Genomic DNA, 19,498 nt, shown 5'->3' with positions numbered 1-19,498 from the left:
TCTGCCTCCTCCGCAAGCTCACGGGGATCCATCAACTTGCGGTCCACCAGATGTTGGTGCAGCTCCGGAAAGCTCTTATCCAAGAGGTGCTCCCTTAAAAAAAGATCGTATAACCCTTGGTAGTCCTGCACCTCGCTGCCACGCACCCAACCATCTAGTGCTTCCTCGCATAATCAAAAAAATCTACCCATGTCTGTGTGGACAGCTTATGGCTGCCACAAAACCTTTGCCTGTACCTCTCGGGGTTAAGACCAAACTTTTTTAACAAGGCCTCTTTCATGGGGGCATACCTTACCTGATCCGCCTTGGCCAAATATAGCAGGGTGTCCCTAACATTGGGAGGTATATACCGGTATAAACCACCTCCCCAATTACTCTCGGGTACCCCATGGGCCGTCAAGGCTACCTCGTATGCCTCCAACCATTTCATGATGTCGTCCCCCACTGTGTAATTGGCAATTACCTCTTTAGGTAGGTAGAATTTTGATTCTTGAGGTTCCTTAGGTATGCTGCCACCATTGTCCTTATTGGACGCGTTCAATTGAAGGGCGCGTAGCTCCAGCTCTTTTAGCTGAAGCTCGTGCGCCAGCTTCTTCTCTTCCATTGCCCATTTCTTGTTCTCTCTTTCCCATTCTCTTTCATGTTCTAATTTCGCTAGCTCCCATTTTAATTGCCTCTCTTCCCTCCTGTCCTCGTACTGCTCTGGAGACGCGCTCCTTCTAGACCCTGTCCTACTACTGGCCCCAGAACGTCTCCCTGGGGGCACATTTTCCGACATATCTACATTTAAGATGTCTAGTACTTCCTGGGCGCTCTCCTCCTGAGGTGCATCTGGCGCCTCCTGTCCCTCATCCTCTTCCCTTCTGGGTGGGCCTCTACCCATGCCCTAATGGCTACCCACTGGCTACCACACTGCTGCGCTTGCGCTTGCATTAGCGCTGTGTTTTTTAGCATTTCCTTGTTTTGTATTTGTGTTTGAGATTGTGTTGAACTTACCCCTGTTTTTAAGTTCTCGCTTGCAGCTCGCGCTCCTATTCCCCTCACTGCATTTAAAAGAAGGCATTTTTGCCAGAAGCACCACCACTTTGGAGGGTCCGGGTCCCGGGGGCGAACTTTGGTGGGCGCCATTTTGGATTGGGGCACTTGATCCGGCGGCGGCCGCCACCTTGGAGCGGACTCGCGCGCTAAGGGCTTATTGGAGCGCCTATTTAAGGCGGTCCTCTGTGCGGTGGCTGTCTCTACTGGCTACCACACTGCTGCGCTTGCCCTTGCATTAGCGCTGTGTTTTTTAGCATTTCCTTGTTTTGTATTTGTGTTTGAGATTGTGTTGAACTTACCCCTGTTTTTAAGTTCTCGCTTGCAGCTCGCGCTCCTTATTCCCCTCACTGCATTTAAAAGAAGGCATTTTTGCCAGAAGCACCACCACTTTGGTGGGTCCGGGTCCCGGGGGCGAACTTTGGTGGGCGCCATTTTGGATTGGGGCACTTGATCCGGCGGCGGGCGCCATCTTGGAGCGGACTCGCGCGCTAAGGGCTTATTGGAGCGCCTATTTAAAGTCGCTTTTTCCCGCGCAGCGGGACGCGCAAGTGGACGCCTTCGCTTAGCCTGAGTCGTGCCGGAGTCCTGCCCGTCTGCGCCCGTCAGCGTCCCGGAGGCGCCGGGGCGGCGGTGGACGGCGGCCCGGTAAACCTCGGACGAGGATGATCTGTTACACCTCAGCGACGCTGCGCGCCCTGCAGACTGTTCTTGTTCTTGTCGCTCTGTTTTCCCGGGCCGTGTCAAGGGTAAACGGCGTTGCCCGGGCTGTGGCTGGTCGCCTGTGTGGACTCCTGTCACCGTCCACCGACCAGCAGTGGCTTGTGTTAAACATCTGTGCCTGCTGCTCAATACGAGGTCAGTAGGTAGCCATGCCCTGTACATTTATGATCTCCTTGTCAGGGAAAATCCATTATGTCTTCTACTGACTGAAACCTGGTTGGGCGAGGCGTCCAATCCGGACATTTTCTCAGCCATTCCTCCGGCGTATAATATCTTCCGGCAGGACAGAGCGAAGGGAAGGGGTGGCGGGGTTGCTGTGGTGGTGAAGAAGAGCGTGTCCTGCTCAGTTCTCCCCCTGAATCCCATCGGGGGTTCCGAGTCCCTTGCCTTTACGCTCAGACTGTCCCTGTGCCAAGCTCTGAAGGGGCTGCTGGTATACAGGCCGCCTGGCCCTGTGGGTTCCTTTCTGGATGACCTGCAGATGGCCATTTCCGAACTGGCGCTGTCCACACAGCATTGTGTGGTGGCGGGCGACTTCAATTTCCATCTTGACGTGGCGCACGATTCGGACTCAACTAAATTGCTGGATATCACATCCCCGCTGGGCCTTGTACCTTTTGTGATGGGTCCTACACATGAGAAAGGGCATACCCTGGACCAAGTGTTTTCGTCGGTCCCGATTGTTGATATTGAAACCCTGCCCGTGCTCTGGACGGATCACAGGCTGATTAGGTTCTCCGTGTTGGAGAACGGGCGAACGAACAGCAGCGCCCCCATACTGCCCAGACCAGCTGTGAGAGCGTTGCATAGAGTGACGCCCGATATGCTGGAGCAGGCGCTTGTGGATCATCCATGCCCCTTCTCGGGCAATTTGGAACAGGACACTGAGGCTCTGCAGCTGTGGCTGACTGAAGGGTTGAATGATCTTGCCCCAAGGGCGGCCCCCCGGTCCACGGCAATACGGCGATCTGCGCCGTGGTTTACGGAGGCGCTGCGCGTGGCTCGCAGCCAATGTAAGGTTGCTGAGCGGGCCTGGCGCCTTCAGTATGACGGGAAGGCCAAACTCGCCTATAGGTCGGCTGTGAAGGCTTATCACCGGGACATCCTGTGTGCAAAGAAGGAATATCTTGCTAGGAGGATCGAGGCGTCGGTGAACTCCTGTAAGGAGATCTTCACTGTGGTGAAGGAGTTCACGACCCCCAGCTCCAACTTGCCCCTTCCAGTTTCACCTGACTCGTGGGCGTGTGATCTTGCCAGCTTCTTTACAGATAAGATCAAGGCGATTCAGGCCTCCTTCTTGGAGAGGTCGGAGGAGGGGTGTTGCGGCTCCGGGGCGGGACGCGTTCCATCGTCCACGCCTGTTGCTGTGCTGTCGGACTTTCCATCTGTTTCTAGCGATGCGTCCCTGTTGCTGCTGGCCAGCCTTAAATCGGGCTCGCCGCTAGACCCCTGCCCTGCCAAATTTTTGGCCAGGATGGCGGCGATGGTGAACCCACTGGTCAACCCCCTTCTCAATGCCTCCTTGAGGGAGGGGAGTGTCCCACGCACCTGGAAAAGGGCGATGGTGATCCCCCTCCTGAAAAAGCCCGGTTTGGATGCCGAGGTCCTGGCCAACTACAGGCCAATTTCTCTTCTCCCGGCTCTGGCGAAGATCACAGAGAAACATGTGCATGGCATCTTGTCTGGTTTTTTAGAAACAAACAATCTACTTCATCCATCCAAATCCGGATTCCGTCCTAATTTAAGTACGGAAACGGCTCTGCTGGAGGTCTCGGAGGTCATTCGCGAGACTTTGGATGTTGGAGGCAAGGCCATGCTTGTCATGTTAGATCTGTCGGCGGCCTTTGACACCGTCCCCCATGTGGCGCTCCTCGCCAGGCTCCATGACATCGGCCTTAGGGGGACGGTGCTCAAATGGTTTACATCTTTTCTTGAGGGCCGCCGCCAGACGATCTGGGTTTCCCAGAGCTCCGCTGAGATGCCACCATTGGGAGTCGGAGTTCCACAGGGTTCTGTGTTGAGCCCGACGTTGTTCAACATCTTCATGTCCCCTCGGTGGAGGCTTATGGGGCCCAGATCGTGTCATACGCAGATGACACGCAACTCCTCTTCACCTGCGGAAAAGATCAGGCATTTGATGGAGAGAGTATTCGGGGGTGCTTGGGAATGGTCTTCGACTGGTTCCAGCGGAATAGCCTGAAGGCCAATTCCAGCAAGTCGGAGGTTTTATTCTTCGGCTGTGCTACCGACCCGGAGTGGCAGGAATGGTGGCCGTTGGATATGTGTCCTCCTGCACAGTCATCGCTGGTTGCCAAAAACCTGGGAGTCTAGCTGGACAATAAGCTTATGTTGAGAGCGCATGTTCTTGGTCTGGCTGGCACCTGCTTTGGCATTTTGAAGATGCTCCGCAAGTTTCTACCATTGCTCTCTGTGGAGCACAGGCGGATCACTGTGCAAGCTCTTATTGGATCCAGGCTGGATTACGCAAACGCCCTCTTCCTTGGCCTCCCGGATTATTTGGTCCAGCGCCTGCAGGTGGCGCAGAACTCTGCCGCTCGTGCCATTTTTGGCCTTCACAGGCGAGCACGAGTATCCGGGATGCTGCAGACGCTTCACTGGTTGCCCATCCGGAAGCGGATTATGTTTAAATCCTTGACGCTGATGCATAAAGCACTTTTTGGCTCTGGCGCTAGGTATTTGCAACGGAGGCTGTCTTTTTACCGTCCAGCCCGTTCACTGCGGTCAGAATCTCTTTTCATGGCCGTGGTTCCGCGTGTGAGGAAGGCCCGCACTGGGGGTCGCTCTTTTAGCCTCAAGGCCCCTCAGCTTTGGAATTCGCTTCCGCTGGTTTTACGCAGCACTTCTAATTTGCTTCAGTTTAGGAAGAGCCTGAAGACTTGGCTTTTTAACCTTTAGGTTTTCTTTTCTCCTTTTTTGTCTTGTGGTCTGTTATTGGTCTGTTGTGTTATTTTACACTGAGCTGCATGTGGAAAGCGCCGGGACACTCTTTCTGAGTAGCCGTGCGCTATATAAACACAATATAACATAACATAACATAATGGCGGTGCGGAGTTCCGGTCCTTTGGCCCTCCGTAACCCAGGCACCCCCATCCCCTGCCCGAACTCTCTCAGTTGCTTCACCGAGTACCCCTCGAGGTCAGCTAACCGGAATTCCATCTTGACAGGTGGGGACCTAGATACTAAGGAGAAAGATCCCTAGGGTATAGGTGACAGTACCAGCTAACCAGGACTCTTGCCCTTTCAACCTGGACAGTGGAAATAACAATGCAGCAATCAATGGTTTCAGAGCTCTGGAACAATTAGGCGTTTTATTGTGGCGCCCTCCGCCTCACTGAAGGGTGCTGTATGGTCACAGGTCCTAAGGATCCCACCGCTCGCCAACAATGTAGGACCTGGGGTCTCCAGGCCCTATGGGGCGGTAACGTGACACGAGCGGTCGGGCCACCAAAGGTCTGTGTGTAAAGCAACCATACAACACGCACCTCACATGGGACGAGGAACACACACAATAAGTGACGCCACACTGTAGGAGTTATATAAATACTCAAGTTTATCCAAGTAGATCACGTTAGATGCAGTTCATGAGGTAGCAGTACATTTCATAAGCTGATAACACAATTCCTAGCGATACACATGTCAGTCAGGAGCTATAAAAGTTGGTCATACCCTAAATGCAATTCATGAAATATCAGTACTGCCTGAGGGACAACTACTATTCACGTAGGTGTCCAAGCGCGCTTCACTTTCCTGTAGCGCCTTAGGGGGGTGATTACAGCGCTGTGCGCACTAACTGGTGACGACCTCAGAACGGGGCATCTAGCACCGAGAGCTACTCGTAATAGATGACATTTAGCACTTCAATATGGAACATGAATAACAGAGCGCCACTCATAATCAATAGAATGTAGCACTTCAATATGGGCGTGAATAACAGAGCGCTACTCGTAATCAATAGCACGTAGCACTTCAATATGGAACATGAATAACAGAGAGCTACTCGTAATCAATAGCAGGTAGCACTTCAATATGGAACATGAATAACAGAGAGCTACTCGTAATCAATAGCACGTAGCGCTTCAATATGGAACATGAATAACAGAGCGCTACTCGTAATCAATTACATTTAGCATTTCACTACGGAGCCTAACTAACATAGCGCTGCTTGTAAGCGATGACATTTAGCACTTCAGAACGGAGCAGGGATATCAGAGCGCCACTCGTACTCAAGGACAGTCAAGGCTTCCCACGGGACGGTCAGCAGGGAGCGCACGGGACTTGCGGAGCGAGTCTCTCGGGCTCCGGTGCAGTTCGTAGGGCACCGCGCTTCAGGGCAGTCACGGGGGCACCAGGGAGGGATCCCTCGGCGGGGTCTCTCTGTCGCGAAGACAAGGGGGACTCCCACGGAGAGGGAACCCGGGCTGAGGGTGCGGTGTGGCTCCCAACCAGTAGGGGGCGCACCAGGGGCAAGCCCAGCCTCCGGGCTTACCTCGTTCTCGGCGTCGGAAGGCGTCCGCTCCAGCGACGATGGGGAAACTCGGCCCAGGCCTCGCGCACCTTCTCACGCAGCTGCGACGGCAGCGGCGGGGCCCCGGGCTTCTCACGGGCCTCGCGACTCTGCAGGGCACTTCTTCCGGCCTAGGGCCGCGGCGGTGAGCGCGCTGGCTTCCACGTCACCAGGGGGTGCTCAAGTTAAGGATGGGGGTTCTGCGCTCAGCGGAGCACGCTGCCGGGGGTCCCAGACCAGGTCAGGGAGCGCAGGGGTCACAGCGCTAATACCTGGTCGATCCCCGGTGGCTCTTCAATCTGCTTGGCATACGGCTTCAGGGGTCAGTCTGGACACGCAGTCTCAGTGCTTGGCATATAGGTTTAGAGTTCAATCTGGACACGCAGTCTCAGTGCTTGGCATATAAGTTTAGAGTTCAATCTGGACACGCAGTCTCAGTGCTTGGCATATAAGTTTAGAGTTCAATCTGGACACGCAGTCTCAATGCTTGGTATTTAAGTTCCTGTTCTCAGATGGTAGGTGAAGTCTTGTTGGCGCAGATGTATCTGGTGCCCTTCAGGGGTTCTGTTACAGGGGGGTAGGGATGGAGAAGGCGACTAGGTCCTTCCTAGTCAGGCTGGGCAGAGGTTCTCTGGGTCCTCCTACTGCTGGGCAAGATCAGTGGGTTTCACAGGGTCCCTCACTCACTTAAGAGGCAGCACCTAAATCCTGTCACTCTCAGAGGCATAAGTCCCTGGCTAGGCCCTACCGCCTACACTCCTGGTGGATTCTTGCAGCTCTGCTTCACCCCACTGGCCAACTCAACACAAAAAGTTCCCTCCCTCACTTAAGTAGCCCTAGGTCAGGTGACCTCTAGCCAAGGCGGCAAAAGAAAAACCACACCTCCCTTCTAGAAGGTTCCAGCACATTCCAGGAGCTTCCCCACTCTACCTATGGGACAAAAAGGCGGGCTGGTGTCGCAACATTGTTGTGGGGTTCCAGCCAGCTCCTGGCAGCTAGGGTGCTACTATGAAAGACCATTCTGCAGTAGCAGGGGCCTGTGGCAGCCATCTTGGGAGAAGGGAGCACCTGCACCTTAACACTGATTGGCAATGAAAAGGCGCCCGAAGACCTAGTCCAACATAAAAATGAGGGTGGAAAAAATGAGGCACGAACAAAAATGGAAGGGGAGACCACCCTAGGGCTGACAGGTCCAACACCAACTCCCAGACCATGTATTCTTTATGGCTTTATTACGCTTACAATGTCTATGAATGGACTTAGACACAGTAGGGGTACAGGGCTCATGCCTCTGTACCGTCACCTTAGGACTAGTTCACCCTGCTAGAGGGGTGACTTACCTAGGCCTCAGGCAGTGGATTGCAGGCATGGCACACAGGGGTGTGTGCCATGTCGACTCTTCACCTTTCTCTGCACCAAAGCAGCCATCCTGCTGTGGCAGAGTGTGTGGGTTAAGGAGCAGAGCCTCTAAAGGGGGCACAATATGTGCTGCAGCCCTCTAAGGCTTCCTTGGGCCCAGTGCCCTTGGTACACATGGTATCTTTTACAATGGACGTGCCTGTGTCCAGAGCTGGGCCAATCGTGGATACAAAGGTACAACTTTGGGAAAGAACACAGTCCCTGAGAACCTGATTGGCTGGGACTGAGGGCACATCAAGTCAAAGTGCATCAAAAATCTGGCAAAAAGTGGGGGTGGGGTTACTGCAACAGAAACCCACTTTCCTACAGTCACAACTATAAAGAATCAAAAATCAGGTGACAAACAAGTGGAACATAGTTTACCGTCATGACAAAGTATATGCATGCCCTTTTTTGAGTTTATCAAAAGAGATGGATCTAGCCACCTTTTTAGAAATGCAAGTGGTGCTAAAATGCATCATAAATAATAAGATGGAACCCACGTTGATGTCCTATAAACAAGCTGTGTGTGTAACCACCTAAGTAAGCCATTACTTACATTACTAAGGACGTTCTCGGTATTCTACATGAAATATGTGTAAACTGTCATTTCAACAACTACCAGCAGGTGGAACTAATGTATTAAGAATAGCATTGTTGGCATGTAACGTGTAAATTTTGTATTCTTTTCGTTGTGTTTTTTAATAAACGGTTAAATGTGAGTATGTCGCTAATAAATTCTTGGTTTGTGATGCAAACCCCCTCCAGATAAGAGGACTTCGGATCTACCCGATGATGAAGTGGTTGTAAAGTTAGTCCTCTTATCAAATTGTGAGGAATCGGTAGACTGAATGCTAGACGTGTCTCCCTTGCTATCTTTCACCTCCAAGACACTGAGACCTAAATGCTTTATCAGGCACTGAATCCAGATTCGGTGACTTCTTCTGATCTGACCCTAAAGAACTTGAAGAAACAGATGGCATACATGGTCAGTTGGCCAGACACCTTGATCTGCGGTCATATTTACTCCTGTTGCTGCATACGAGAAAGACCCTGCCCTGTGTTATAGGGTTGGCAAGGCCTAGTCCAAACGGAACATGTTAAAAGCAGACACCACTGGGGACTTTTAATAGCGATTGTAACTCTCGCAGACCTCATCCCAACATGGAATGGCAATGTGAGCTTTTGTAATAATTTTGGAACACTTAATTCTACAGCCAATTTCAACACCTACTGCATGGCCAGAGTTGAAGATCTAATCAAACGGCCATGCGGGGTGTGACACTTCTTGACTTAGGATCTCATAAGGAGATATTGACAGATTCCTCTGCAGGTAGAAGACGGTGAGAGGAGGTCTATGGGTATGAAAGGAGGGATTGCGCCTGATGGTCTGGTCTGCTGTTTCCATGCTGGACTCCTGACTAAAGTCCTACTATGGCTGAGGTCTCCTATTTGCTGACATCATAGAAGCTGGAAATCGAAGCACAAGTGTGAAGAATGCAAGGCTTGAGTCACAATCAGGGTTGCAAGCTTGATTCCAGCACCCCCTGTACATAGCGCTTGATCCACCTCAGAAGGTATTCTTTTTACCCTGTATGGTCACCCTCCATCCCAGGAGGTTTTCACACTACAACTCTGAAACATATTCAAATAGTGGAAAGTGTAAAAGTACTGAAACATGTGGAGTGTATCAATTCATAATTCACCTCCACAATGTCTTCATCAGCATATAGTAGACAATGGCATAGTGTTGCCACGTGAGCCCCTTAGGGGCATCTTTACAAGGAGTTAATGGCACATGGGGCTGTTTTATAGAAAGTGCCTGTAAGAAACTGGCTTTATATATACTGCACCAAAGTGAGGTACAGTGTGTATAGAATGCAAGAGTCCCCAGAGGTAGGCAGATGTTAAAGTTTGATAGACAACCACTGAGCCCCCGCACCCATGACCACCATCCGCACCAACCGCCTTCTCTCCTGGACTAACATCAACGACGACGACAGCATCAAGATCATGAACACCATCCACTCCAGATCGCCGTCAGACCCATGCCCACACCACATCTTCAACAAAGCCAACACAGCCATCACACCCCAGCTCCGGAAAGTCATCAACATCTCCTTCGAGACAGCAACCTTCCCGGAGAGCTGGAAGCACGCGGAGATCAACGCCTTACTCAAGAAACCCAAGGCAGACCCCAAGGACTTTGAGAACTTCCGGCCCATCTCCCTGCTCCGGTTCCCTGACGAAGGTCATTGAGAAGACCGTCAACAAACAACTGACCCGCTACCTCGAGGAGAACAGCATCCTGGACCCTTCTCAGTCCGGGTTCCGCAGTAACCACAGCACCGAAACTGCCCTCATCGCCACCACCGATGACATCAGGACCCTGCTAGACAACGAAGAAACAGCGGCCCTCATCCTCCTGGACCTGTCAGCCGCCTTCAACACGGTCTGCCACCGCACACTATGAACACGCCTCCACGACGCAGGGATCTAAGAGAAGGCCCTGGACTGGACCACCTCCTTCCTCTCCGGCAGAACACAGAGCGTCCGCCTCCCCCCCTTCCGCTCCGAAGCCACCGAGATCATCTGCGGCGTACCCCAGGGCTCATCCCTCAGCCCAAAGCTGTTTAATATCTACATGGCACCTCTCGCCCACGTCGCCCGACTACATGACCTCAAAATCATCTCCTATGCCGATGACACCCAGATGATCCTCTCCCTCACCAAAGACCCCCACAAGCCAAAACCAACCTCCACGAAGGAATGAAGGCCGTCGCCGAATGGATGAGGAACAGCCAACTGAAGCTGAACTCAGACAAGACGGAGGTCCTCATCCTCAGATCCACCCCTTTGGCCTGGGACGACTCCTGGTGGCCGACCGCACTGGGAACAGCTCCAACACCCACCGACCACGCACGCAACCTAGGGGTCATCCTCGACTCCACCCTCTCCATGACTAAGAAGGTCAACGCCGTCTGTTCCTCCTGCTTCAACACCCTCTGCATGCTCCGCAGGATCTACAAGTGGATCCCCACCGAAACGAGAAGAACGGTCACCCAGGCCCTCGTCAGCAGCAGATTGGACTACAGAAACGCCCTCTACGCAGGAGCCTCAGCCAAACTCCTGAGACAGCTGCAACGCATCCAGAGCGCCTCTGCTCGCCTGATTGTCGACATCCCTTGCCGCAGCCACATCACACCCCACCTGAGAGACCTGCACTGGCTCCCTGTCAACAAGAGGATAACCTTCAAGATACTCACCCACGCACACAAGGCCCTCCACGACACCGGACCAGCGTACCTCAACAGATGAATCAGCTTCTACACCCCCACCCGCCAGCTCCGCTCCGCCGGCCTCGCCCTCGCCACAGTCCCCCGCATCCGAAGAGTGACCTCCGGCGGCAGATCTTTCTCCCACCTCACCGCCAAGACCTGGAACACCCTCCCCACCCACCTACGGCAGACCCAAGACCTGCTGATCTTCAGAAGACTCCTCAAGACCTAGCTTTTCGAGCAGTAGCAGCATTCCCCACCCCCAGCGCCTTGACACCCTCACGGGTAAGTAGTGCGCTTTACAAATGATATGATTGATTGATTGATTGATAGAACCTTACTCACTAAAGTGGTAGCTTGGTCGAGCAGTAAGGCAGTATCAGAAGACAGTGTTAAGCATTTGATGTACACACTCAGTCAGCAAATGAATTCACACACTCAAAGACTGAACTCTAGGCCAATTGTTTATGTATAAAAAATATACTGTTGTTTTATTTCTAGAACCAAGCAAGCCTGGTATAGGTAAGCATAAACATACTTTACAGTAATAAATTACTTGTGTGAGCACAGTTCAAAGTTGCAGTAGAAATTATTCTGGTTTTGGTTTACAGTTAAGGAAGCAGTTTGCAACACTTAGCAGGTATAGTACATTCAAATGAATGGGCTTTTTCAATAATTGCAAGTAAGTAACTTTTACGATACTTCTTCTATCTCAGTGCTGGATGACTAGATTCAGCACTGGGACATTTCCTGAAAACAGTTGAGAAAATGCGCTTAGGTCATTGTTACGATTTTTAAAGAATATTTCAAGTTTTCAAAACTCCACACAGTCGTTTTTTCGAAAGAAAATTGTCAATGTTGTTCTATGGAAGAAAAACAGGTTATCGGTTTGCAGGTAAGTAAACAACTGTGGAAGTTAAATTCTGGGGTTAGACTCAGGGGTCCCCAGGGTCAGTGATGCACTGTTGTTGCACCCTCAGCGGCACTAGGGCGGCCGGGTGCAGAGTTTTGAGGCCCAATGTTATCCTATGGAGGATAGGGGGTCTCCGGTTGGTGGCTGCTGGCTAGCTGGCCACACGGCTGTGGGAGCAAAGCTCCTAGGGTTTAGGCCAGGGCAAAGGGGGAAACAAGAAGGCACCAAAAGTGCACCCTCAGCGGCACTGGGGCTGCCGGGTGCAGAGTGCTGTTTCGATATCGGGTGCCCTGTGGTTTTCCATGGAGATCCTCTGGTTTGAAGAAAGGCTGCAGGCTCGGTATGAAGACCTTTTGGGTGCGACCACCACTTCGAGGGGTAAGTTGGGATGTCGTGGGTTGGCTAGGCACCGCTGGTTTGGGCACACAAGGCCTTGGGGCGTCGGGTGCAGGGGTGCCTTTTCGAATCAGATTTTCTTACCCGCTCTGGTCGCGGTCGGGGGGGGGCTTCTGGTTTGAGGCTGCCGGCGTCATCTGGAGGCTTGAGGCAGGTCAGGGGTCACCGGATCTCAGGTCAGGATCGTCGGGGAGACCTCCTCGTGGTGTTGGTTCACTCTAGCTCGGGCCGGGGTCAGAGGGTGCAGAGTGTGCTGGATTCGCGGTTTCTGGCTGGCACCAGAAGCTGCAGTTTAAACACATCCGGTGTTCTCGGGAGGTAGAGTCCTTGAAGTAAAGGCAGGCAGGTCCTCCGGGGATTGTGAGGTTGCTGGCTGCAGGACACGCCGGGATTTCGCAGGATCAGGTTTGAGGGGAGACAGGCCTGTAGGGCTGGGGCCAAGTCAGTGGGCATCGTCCTCTTGTTAGCTCTGCACGGCTCTTCGGTCCTTCTTCTTATCTTCTTTTCTTGTGGTTTCTAATCTGAGGAAGCAAGGTTCAGGGTGCCCCCTAAATACTAAATTTAGGGGCGTTACAGGTAGGTGAAGGGCAAGGACCCAGGGCAGGGACCAATAGGTCTCTTCCCTGGGGTGGGTACACCCCCTATTCTGCCACTCTCCTGTGGGAGGGGGGCAGGAGCCTGTCCCTGGTTGGCTGGATCCCCCCATCCTCAAGATGGCAGGGACTCGAGGTTGTGCTTTACCTCACCTCCCCCACCTGAGGGGTGGAGCTGGCAGAGGTGGGCACACCTCCATTCCTCACTTGTGTTTCCCGCCGGTTCTCCTGCCCAAAATGGGGGGTAGAACCAGTGGGGACTAGTTGCTGAAAGCAGCAAATGGTCTGAAGAGGCTCACAAAGGCGGCATGCCTTTGAAACTTCTCTTTCGTGAACCCTGCCCATCATGGGGGAGGAGGCTTGGCACCTTGTCCCAAGATGTGCATTGTTTCAGGCCCCCGAGAGCAGCAGGCTCTCGACCCAGGGGTCCAGAAGCATGTCTGGTGGTGGCAGCCTACGCAGCCACTCAGTCAGGTCACTAGTAGTTGGTTGGATTTCAGGGGGCATCTCTAGATGCCCTCTGTCGTGCATTTTACATTAAATCCCACACTGGCATCAGTGTGGGTTTAATGTGCTGAGAAGTTTGATACCAAAAGTCTTAGTCTTCAGTGTAGCCATTATGGTGTTGTGGAGTTTGTAATGACAAACTCCCAGCACCATATACTCTTAACGGCAGCACTGCACTTACAGTGCCCATGAATGGACTTGGGCACTGTAGGGGTATCGAGCTCATGCACCTGTACCCTCACCACTGGCATAGGGCACCCAGCTAGAGGGGTGACTGATGTATGCCAGGGTAGTGGTTTGTGGGCATGGCACACAGGGATGTGTGCCATGTCGACTCTTCATTTTGTTCTGCACCAAGACATGCAGCCTGCAAAGGCAGTGTGTGAATGTCAGGGTACAGGTCCTCTAAAGGTGGCACAATAAGTGCTGCAGCCCTTATAGGTCTTCCCTGATCACAGTCCCTGGGTACCTGTGGTACCATTTACCAGGGGCTGACCTGTGGCCAGAGATGCCAATTGGGTTAGTTTTGGGGAAAGAACACAGGCCCTGGGAACCTGATTGGCAGGGACCCAGGGCACACCAAGAAAAAGTGCATCAGTAGTCTGGCAAAAAGTGGGGGGGTTACTGCAACAGAAACCCACTTTCCTACAGTGCCTGGGGGCGCAACGGGCATTCGCTCCCTCTTTGCACACCCTCGATGCACTTTGGTATTACAGAAGGGGCCACAGACACTTGTGCAGGCCCCTTCTGTAATATCGTTATCGCTGGCAGTGCTTTATTTGAGCAGGTGCTATCCGGTGCTCAGCACCGGCACCTAATCCTCAGCACCGGTGCTTATAGCACCAGTTAATGACACACTCATTTGGAAGGCAGGTGATTTTCCACAGAATCACAGGATGTTGAGCCACGCTGAGACTCAAACCTGGTTCCCCAGCCCTGAAATCAGCAGCTGTAGCCATTAGGCCAAGTCCTCTCCAGAATAATAAGTGCCGGGTTTCTCTTCAGGTGGCAGTTTGCCCCAGCACATTTCTCCTGTTAGCGCTGCCTTCTGAGGAGAGCCCCGGCACTTTTTATTTTACAATTTAACCACTGACTGGCACACCTAAAGTAAAACTTATTAAGAGAGTGACCCTTCAAACAAAGGGAACTGGGTTAAAACCAAATAATAGCAAAATGTTCCCTCTGGGATTTTATAAAGCGTCCCTAGATCTACACATTCAAAATGAAATAGATGATCAACAAGATAATAACAAAAGTTTTAATAAAAAGAAAAGGAGAGTAAACACAGAATAAAAATATGTATAAAATTCAAAATTCAAAATAAATTACCTTGACAGTAATGTTGGATTATGTCTTGTTTTAATAAAAATCTTTACAAATTAATATATTATCATGCAAATTAAAAACAAAATCCATTAAGGATTATAATCTTTCGACAGCCATGTTTCTAGAGAAAGGACACACATAGATTTGATGTTACCAATTTTCAAATCTCAAATTGCCTATCCTTTTACTATGTATGCCAATTCATTTGGACCTTTAGTCCTTCCTAAACATGATGGGCCTTTATAAAACAGATTCACTTCGTTGCAAAACAGTTCAATAAAAATAATATTTAGAGAAAATTGCCTTTACAATACTCCGGAATTTTTTTTTGTCGACGCTGCGTTTCAGTGGGAAATACTGGTTTACACCACCTTCTTCAGGACAATTTATTTAAAACAGTATTGTAGAGTCTGTAGAGATAATTAAAAAACAAAATAACAGTATATTTGTAAACATTTACAAACATTTTAGAGACACTTCAACATACTGTCAGGTTTATTTTAAAATACTTTTTAACCAACTAGATTATTCCAGTAGCCTCTAGTTTCTCCAGCTCCCTCTCTACTTGTGGCCGCAGATGGAAAGCAATGCAGAAATGCCAGAGAGAGACTGGCTGGAGAGACTCATCAATGTGTAGTTTGATGACTTTTCCTTTCATGCAGCCAATGCCCTCAAACATGTCTTTGAACTCCAATTGTACTTACGAAGGTTCTGCATGGTATACTGCAAAAGTAAAGCTGGTTATGCCCAGGCCTTCTGCTGTGTGGCAGCTAAGAAGCATGCCTTGCCCTTCTTGTGCTATGCATTTGTTGGTGTCCATTGTCACAGAGCCTTGCATTACAGGTGCTTTGAACATGCCCAGTATGGGCAGCATTCTGTCCTATCCGTAAGCAAACGCTGAGACCATGGCTATTTGAGTTTATAAGTAAATTAAGTGTACCAATCACGTGTAGGTCAATTTTACCATGTTTTTGGGCGAGGTCATAAGCACCTTACCATCAGTAACCAGGGAAAAAGTGCAAACGTCCTAAAAGCCATCAAAAACGTGTTCAGCAAAGGTAGGCAGAGGAAGGCAAATATCTGGACACTGTGGGCACACAAGCTGCAATGTAGTGATCATAGAGTCAGGTTGGACAGTTCCAATGGTGCAGGTTGGGGTGCAGGCCCCATTTTATCCTCCACTGACAATCCAGAAAGTAGATGCTAGTGACAGTGTCGAAAGTATCTACTTCCTGGATTGTCAGTGGAGGATGAAATGGGGCCTGCACCTCTACCTGCACCATTGGAACTGTCCAATCTGACTCTATGACCACTACATTCCTTCTTGATTCCTGTATATACTTAATGGCTATGTGAGGCCCACTGTGCTAAAACACCCACCAGATCCCTCACCTTCACCCCATCCCAATATCTTCGAACCATATTTGATAACTCCTAGTTAGGCTCATGTTCACCTTCTCTGATATTGTACCTCTGCTTAGAAATTATTAGTGATTTAGGCCGTGAGGGTGTTCAAAAGGCATTATTGGGGCAGAATGAAAGCTTAGACCTCACCAACAGGACAGTTTTAAGCCAAACACATACTTCTTTTTTTATATTTCTTTTTATTAAATATTAATCGACATAGAATATGCAGTACAGAGGAAGCAGATTACACTTTCTGAAGACCAGATACATTGTCAAACAAAATTGTGCAATAGTACACTGTAAGGACATTTTATGGGGTGGGGGTCATCCAAATCAATGCTATGTGGCGAGTTGTGAATATTCCCTCGGTAAACGTTCCAGGGGCTCCATATCTGTGACCACTTTCTAGGGCAGCCCCGTAAACACATACTTAACATTGTAAAAATCTTTTGTGAAAAATGTAGGGGAAATTAAATTACCCCTACGTACAGGAAAGTGAAACTTGAAAGAAATTGGAATATTACTTGAGGGGTGTGAGAACACACTTCAAATTATAATCGAAATGCTTGTCATGGTGAACCACTGAAGTCACTAAATAAACTTGAGCCTAACCCTCTGGTTGCCAGGCTTAACAGAGAGGCAATGTGCAAAGCATTTAAACAGCACTCAAACAGTAATGAAGTGAAAACACACACAAGGAAGTTCCCAAACCAAAGTAGAAAAATAGAAAATATTGTAATTAATAAAGTGAGTGCAAAATGACAAGAATCTAGCAAGTAGAATCAGAGATATACATTTTTAAAGTTTGAATTAAAAATAGTGCCCACAAAGCACTAAACATGGGTATCTGGTCACTCTAGACTGGGTCAAAGTCAGATCAGAATACGCTTTATTCGATTTAAAAAATGTTAAACCATAAAAGCAGAAATACATATTAAAAGAACTTACATTACATCAAGATAATTTGAGTAAAAAAGATTAAAAAGAGCTCAGACAATTTAAGAAAGAGGAGGACCATCCATTGTCGTCCGGTATCTAACCACCTTTTTCAGGTATTTAGCTATATGATCAGTCACGGTTCCATCATTCAGATATTGCAACTTTAAAAAGGCAGGTCGACATTGTCTCAGGCCATACAACTTTAAAATAGGTAAAATCCATTTTATCCTAAGCGTGGAATAGAATTTGCAGAAATACAGAACATGAATTGTCGACTCAGCAGAGTATTGTCGCACGGACGTAAACATAGGGAGCGAGACCAGTCGTTAGTATTTGGAAAAGTGACCCTGATGTGAAAAATTCCAAGGCGTAAGCGGGTCAGTAACAGCCTGTCATAAGCTCCTATGATATCTAGTAAGTATGGTTGCGTTCCTGATTGAGTCAGGAGTAGTTGGTGTGCTCTTACTGACGGTTTCACAATATTAGTAACTAGATTAATAGACTCCAAATGTTCTAGACATAATGATTTTCATTTGTTCCTAGGGACATTATTCAAACTGTCAGGATTGGCAAAGTACTTGGGGTGTCCTAGGCAGTGTTCCCAGTAACGTGCGCTCCCGCGCGCACGTCTGAACCCCCGAACGTGCAGTGCTGCGTGTGGAGCGCGCATCCACAGCACATCCCAGGAGAACCAGAGCGGCACGAAAAATTGTAATTTCCTGGTCGCGGTGGCTCCTGCGTTTGCTGCTGTTTGTCCTTCTTAATGAAGGACAGCTGGGGGCTGTTTGTGGAACATTGTGAAAATATTCCTGTTAATTGCAGCACTGTCATGCGCTGCAATGAGCATAAATATTTTCAGAATTGCCCACAATCAGCCCGCAACCGCACTTCGTTAAGAGAAGAAATACATTAAGTTCAAAAGCACAACGTGTGCTTTACACGTCGTTCTTTTGGACTTGAGGCATGTCTTTTCTTAACGGAGCACGGCTGCGGGCTGATTGTGTGCCATTGTGAAAATATTTATGTTACTTGAGGCACGCTGGCTTTAAAGATCATTCAATAGTAAGTAGACAGTTGTTTACCAGCCATTTGCTACTTCAGAGTGTTTGTTAGTGTTAACACAACTTAAAATACCAATGCCTAGGAGCACGCGATCAGGGCGCTGCTGCAGCTGCTTGCTGTCGGAGTCACTTAGTGGGTGCTCCATCATCGAGACACAGGTGGGTCCGTGACTAAATGTTGTGTTGAGGCCTATCACATGATCACTGCTCTTGGGCCGGGTGACATCACTCGTGTCACAGAGTGAGGCCCCGAGTCCTGAGATGGTGTTCTCCAGATTGATTTGGCTGTCAATCTCAGTGCTCTGTTTTTTGGTCTGCCTGCCCGGCAACACTAGGCACCAGTGTGTTGCGGGCTCACACATCCTGTTGGGGCCAGGTCCAAAACCCACATGGGAGAGAGCACCTGGAGTGATGCTATTAAGCAGCATCATTATTAATTACAAGGGAGGAGCCGAGGGCCCAGTCTGACTCGCAAGCTAAGGCTTGAAGGTAGGTCATTGTTAGCAACCCCGCCCGCCCGCCCAGCAACACAGATGGCCAGCACAGGTCCACAATGTTTTCCTGCGTCAGTTGGGGTTGCTTCACACACATCCTGTTTGGGCAGGGTCCCACCTGGGAGAGAGACCTTGGCGTGATTGCTCCAAGACTGAAGCATCATTAAAAGTTATGAGGGAGGAGACAGGAGGCCCAGCCCGAGTAACTCCTACTCAGGGAGGAAGTGTCAGGGTGTGTGTGATGGGGGCAGTAGGGCGCTCTACGTGTGATCATGTGAGCGGGCACTGCATGTTATCCCACTCTGAAAAGAAGTGTTAGGATCAGTTCCTCGTGTGTTTGAGGTGGGCCGGGACACTTCGCATGTGATCACATTAAGTGGGTCCAAGTGTGATCATGTGCGGCACTAGAGTGGTGAGAAAGGAGCTGTTCGGAAAAGGCAGAGGCTCCATCATTTCTTGAAGTGTACTGAGCAGGGTGAATGTTAAGAGCAGAGTTAAAAGAGTTAAAAAAAAAGCCCAAACAGTCATCCTATGCATTTTGTTGCTCAAATGGGTGTAATTTCTGATATTTATATGTTCCCCTCGTCTTTATTGCATGATTTTGTGTGCGTGAAAGTGTCACTCATAGTCGTTGAATGTCACTCATAATTACACTGAAATTATGAAAATGTCACACATAAGCAATCTGAAACCTTGGCAGCTATGTGCAGCGTATGACGGTGCTGCAATTAACAGGAATATTTTCACAATGGCCCACAATAAGCTGGCAACCGTGCTCTATTAAGAAAATAAATGCAGCCAGCACAAAAGAACAACGTGTAAACACACGTTGTGCTTTTAGGCTTGCTGCACACCTTTTGTTAATAGAGCGTGGCAGATTGTGTGCCTTTTTGAAAGTTTTAA

The sequence above is a fragment of the Triturus cristatus genome, chromosome 5_1 (genome assembly GCF_964204655.1).
Source record: "Triturus cristatus chromosome 5_1, aTriCri1.1, whole genome shotgun sequence".
In the NCBI taxonomy this organism is placed as follows: Eukaryota; Metazoa; Chordata; class Amphibia; order Caudata; family Salamandridae; genus Triturus; species Triturus cristatus.
The sequence above is the reverse complement of the archived record's forward strand: the minus strand, read 5'-3'. Positions refer to the sequence as shown.